The sequence below is a fragment of the Micropterus dolomieu genome, linkage group LG08 (genome assembly GCF_021292245.1).
Source record: "Micropterus dolomieu isolate WLL.071019.BEF.003 ecotype Adirondacks linkage group LG08, ASM2129224v1, whole genome shotgun sequence".
Taxonomy (NCBI): domain Eukaryota; kingdom Metazoa; phylum Chordata; class Actinopteri; order Centrarchiformes; family Centrarchidae; genus Micropterus; species Micropterus dolomieu.
Window position 1 is genome coordinate 21,826,178 of NC_060157.1, and position 5,642 is coordinate 21,831,819.

Genomic DNA, 5,642 nt, shown 5'->3' on the forward strand with positions numbered 1-5,642 from the left:
CATTTGCACTCTCTCAGGTGCTGTCAATCAGCAATCAAGGTCATCAATCAATCAGCTGAGCTTGGGTGATTCTCTCTCAGGAGTCTCATCAACATATCTACATATCTTTTTCTGAACCTAGTCAACATTTTTTAATGGGGAGGGGAATTTTTGTAAACGCAGGATAAGCTTAAAATAGTACTCTCGAGCCTATGTCGTCTACTTGAAGGCAATGTGTGCTTTTCTCATTTTAGCCTACACAGAAAGAGTATATGTTTGTCTGTGTTTTTGTGTCTTTTATACAGTAATCGTGTGGATATTTGAGAGCATGCGTGTCTGTGTACAAGATGTTTTAAAAATTGTGTGCCACTCCTGATGTCTTCAAACCACATGAAGCAGATGTGGCTGAGTGATCTTCTCACTCTACTGTTACTGGTTTCCAGTGCTGTTTTCCTTTGCATTACTTTGCTCTAAAGAAACAGTTGCCTGCGGTAAAGCCCACTCACGAATGTTGCCCTTTAAAAAGAATAAAAAATAGACTCGGCAATGAACATCAAAGGTAGACATGAGTTGGCACACATCTGGGACCAAAATCAGTCCTAAGTCCCATCTATCAAGACACCATGAATAGTAGAGGTTAGGGAATAACTGCTACGTATGCTCACATGCATGCAAGCACACCACATGAGTGAGACATATGGACACGCTTTGTCAGCTATCTGTCTTCCCATTGTCTCTGCTTTTTTTGACTTAGAGTTTTTAATGGTTGGTAGGTACAGTATTTGTCACACCGCTACATGCATTGTTCAAATTTAAAATTATGAGGTTCTGGTGTTTATGAGGCCTACTCTTTTCATTTTCAGTCTTCAGTGTGCTTCATATTGGCCCTCTGGCTGCATTCCCTCTGTTGTGATGGGACGGGATCGTGTGTTTTGCTGGGAGGTATGTTTTCATGGTTTGTGATGTATTGAGCTATATGATCCCTGACTAATTTGTTGCAACATTGCATGATGTGCTCACAAGCATGTCTCACACTTTCTATATATGTGTCAGGTATTTGATGTGTACCATTCAAGGCTTTCAGCCTGGTTTATGTGTCTCATTCTGACCATACAACATAAAAAAACATCTGCAGCCCAGCTTTAAGCGCTCTTTTACATATAACTACAACCATGCAATTATAGAGTACAGAAGGGCATTAAAAAGGTATGCACACAAGGTACACTTAAGTACAGAGGCTAATGGCTTGTTTGTCTTTAAATAAATACTGGATAATAAAATGAAAATGTAGCCTACAATGCCCTCATATGGCCAACGTGAGAAAATACAGAAATTTAGTTCTTTTATATGGCCTTAACTTTAAATAAAATGCTTATTCTTACTACAAGTAAACTGCAACGCTATCTAGATGCTACAAAAGTAAAATAAGATTATAAATGTTTATTTTAAATGTGACACACTGGCCTACCACTAATGGAAGGATTACCATACTGGCCTACAGTGGGCCTGTGGTGTGCTTCTGTTTGAAGTGACGCTTGTCCCAATCTCTTCTTGTTTGCACCTGATACCGTTCCAAGGCCATATCCCGCTGCAGAAGACCTGCGTTAAAATTAGTAAAGAAATTTAAAGATGTTTAGTATCAGAACAGACCCTGCTTAAGAAAATAAAACCTGCATCACAGGTTTCATTTGGTGATTCTTTATACATTTTTGTACATATGTTATCTTATAGTTTCTTGCATATTCACTGTGGATCTGTTGTAGCAGGAAGCTTTGGACTCTTCATCCTCAGCATGAACAGAGTACTGAGGTTGAGTTGCAGTGTTTGGATAACCTGCAATGTCACTGAGAAGAGGCAAGATGGCGATGGGGTGGATGCCCATTGGCTCCATGTCCCACAATCCATCTATTTTCATACCATACATAATTGCTGTTTACCACTAGATGGTGACACTGGCCAGTTTCTCTTGCAGCTGGAAATTGATTTGAGACAGTTTATGGTTTAATCATAGAAGGAGAAGCTTGAGTAGGTTAAGGCCAAAGTGATTAATAGCCATCCAGATGGTGAGTCATGAATTGCGGCTATATATTGGCAGAACAGAATCATTGTAAAGCATGCAAACGGCACCCTTTAACAGATTAGTGTCACAAATCTAATCACTGGAATGACCATAAGTAAAGAGTTCTAGGATTTACTGTGATACTTTTGGCACACACTCAGCACTGCCGCCTGGCATGGATACAAATAAAAGTCATTCAAGTTGTTTCAGCTGGAGAAAGTTTAGGTCTTGCAGTTGCCTCTAAAATATTTGCCAAATATGTGCTAAACCAGAAACTTCCTCTACTGTTTCACTATCATAACCCAGTGATCAAACACACAGTCAGTTATCTGATTACAGGAGAAAAGACAATGAGTATCTATAGCCTGGGTTATCACACTTTCAGATCACCTGAAACTCAGAACCTTTGCTTACCTTTTAACAACTGTTGATAGTGAGTCTATTAACTTTATTAGACAGGCAAAATTAAGTGTGAGAATAAATGACAAGAAATTACTTCCATGAAATTGCTTTTCTTCAACAAAGTAGGTATTCAGTACATACTATTCCACTAGAGAGCAGCATGCACCAGTAAGACCCATGTTGCATCACCTGCAGCAAGGAAATCAACCTTCCTCATTACTTTGACATGGCAGCAGCTGCACCATTGTTGGATAGTCATACAAAGTTTGGAGTTGGAACATGTAATACAAGTTGGTGAAAAGGCAGGAGCTCAGTTTTAAATATTTTTTATCAAACAGCTGCTTCTGTGATTTCCTCTCTTAAACCAAAAGCTATGATTTTCTAATGAAACAAAAGTGGCCACAAGAGGGTACATCTGGTGTATCCTTAAAAACAACATTGTTGAGTGAATCTTGACAATAGGGGAAACCGGGTGTTGAATAAAAAGCTTTCTGTATCATGTTTTTCTAATAATCATTATTACATAATGTTACATTTCACCCCAGGGTATGTTACAACTAACTCAGACTATGGGGTGAATTCTAACGTTTAAATCCTTGTGTTTTAGACTAAACTATGAGTTTTCTGTCTGTGTTGCAGAGATAACAGCTACACCAATTAAATGGCAGACACATGTGACTAGTTTGTATCACATTTTGAAAGCAAAAGAGCTCCGAGATACAGGCATAAATGTCAAAAATGTCCCCGGCCTCCCCTACTACATAACTGGTTTAGTCCTCGGGTATTCTGCATAGATGACCAAACATAGGAAAACCTCTTATACACCACTTGCAAGAGTGCAAACAAGCTCGTATACATATATTTTCTTGGCTTAATAATAACAGCACATGTATTGAATCATTTGCCACATGTAATCGTAGATAACTTTAACATCGATGATGTTTAACGGGATGATTCATCTTCCTGGAACTCTTTCATCCTCTGTCTTTTTAGTTTGTTAGTAAGGTCAAACACAGAGGCATAATGAGAACAGGTGAACATAAATAAGTGTCATCTTTACTGATTTACTGGTAATTTATGTATCAGAAACATACACAACCTTGAATATATGCCATAGCATGGTTAGCATACTGATATCAAGCTGAATTACAGAAAAGTTTGACTAAGATTGAAAACATCCCCAGCAAGATCATTCTGAGTTTCTTATTTCCCTTAATTCTGTGGTCAAAGGCGGTTTACTCGGTCTGGATTGTCTGCCTTATTCCTGTCTAGACACTTTCAGGTCAGCTGCAAAATACTTTTCATAAAATGCTATTGCTTGACAGACTCCAGTCACCAGTCTGTCAAGCTCCTGAAGTTTGCGGTTGACACCACCCTCATTGGGCTCATCTCAGGTGGGGACGAGTCCGCCTACAGGTGGGAGATCAACCATCTGGTGACCTGGTGCAGCCAGAACAGTCTGGAGCTCAACGCTCTGAAGACCGTGGAGATGGTCGTGGGTTTTAGAAAGAGCCCAGCCCCACCCTCCCCCATCATTCTGTGTGACTCCCCAGTCACCACTGTGGACTCCTTCCGCTTCCTGGGCACCATCATCTCCCAGGACCTCAAGTGGGAGCTGAACATCACCTCCCTCACCAAGAAGGCCCAGCAGAGGATGTACTTCCTGCGGCAGCTAAAGAAGATCAGCCTGCCAAAGACAATGATGGTGCACTTCTACACCACCATCATTGAGTCCATCCTCACCTCCTCCATCACCATCTGGTACGCTGCAGCCACTGCCAGGGACAAGGGCAGGCTGCAGCATATCATTCATTCTGCAGAGAAGGTGATTGGCTGCAATCTTCCTTCTCTTCTGGACCTGTACTCCTTGAGGACTCTGAGGCGTGCAGGAAAGATTGCAGCCTCCCACCCCAGACACAAACTGTTTCAGACTCTCCCCTCTGGCAGGAGGCTGTGGTCCATCAGGACCAAAACCTCTCACCACAAAAACAGTTTCTTCCCGTCTGCAGCTAGCCTCATTAACAAAGCCCGGGTCCCCCTACTGACACACCCCACTTCCAAATGATACAAATGTCTCTGCACATGTAAATACTGTTTCATCTCGTGTCGGGCATAGACCTGGCACGTCGCACATATTTGTTGTTGATTGTTGATCTTTGTTGTTTATATATTTATATGCACACAATATTCTCTTCCGTTGCGTTACTTCTGAACGGCACAGACCCAGAATAATGCACATTTATACACTTACCTAAAGGATTATTAGGAACACCTGTTCAATTTCTCATTAATGCAATTATCTAATCAACCAATCACATGGCAGTTGCTTCAATGCATTTAGGGGTGTGGTCCTGGTTAAGACAATCTCCTGAACTCCAAACTGAATGTCAGAATGGGAAAGAAAGGTGATTTAAGCAATTTTGAGCGTGGCATGGTTGTTGGTGGCAGACGGGCCGGTCTGAGTATTTCACAATCTGCTCAGTTACTGGGATTTTCACGCACAACCATTTCTAGGGTTTACAAAGAATGGTGTGAAAAGGGAAAAACATCCAGTATGCGGCAGTCCTGTGGGCGAAAATGCCTTGTTGATGCTAGAGGTCAGAGGAGAATGGGCCGACTAATTCAAGCTGATAGAAGAGCAAATTTGACTGAAATAACCACTCGTTACAACCGAGGTATGCAGCAAAGCATTTGTGAAGCCACAACACGCACAACCTTGAGGTGGATGGGCTACAACAGCAGAAGACCCCACCGGGTACCACTCATCTCCAATACAAATAGGAAAAAGAGCTCACCAAAATTGGACAGTTGAAGACTGGAAAAATGTTGCCTGGTCTGATAAATCTCGATTTCTGTTGAGACATTCAGATGGTAGAGTCAGAATTTGGCGTAAACAGAATGAGAACATGGATCCATCATGCCTTGTTACCACTGTGCAGGCTGGTGGTGGTGGTGTAATGGTGTGGGGGATGTTTTCTTCGCACACTTTAGGCCCCTTAGTGCCAATTGGGCATCGTTTAAATGCCACGGCCTACCTGAACATTGTTTCTGACCATGTCCATCCCTTTATGGCCACCATGTACCCATCCTCTGATGGCTACTTCCAGCAGGATAATGCACCATGTCACAAAGCTCGAATCATTTCAAATTGGTTTCTTGAACATGACAATGAGTTCACTGTACTAAAATGGCCCCCACAGTC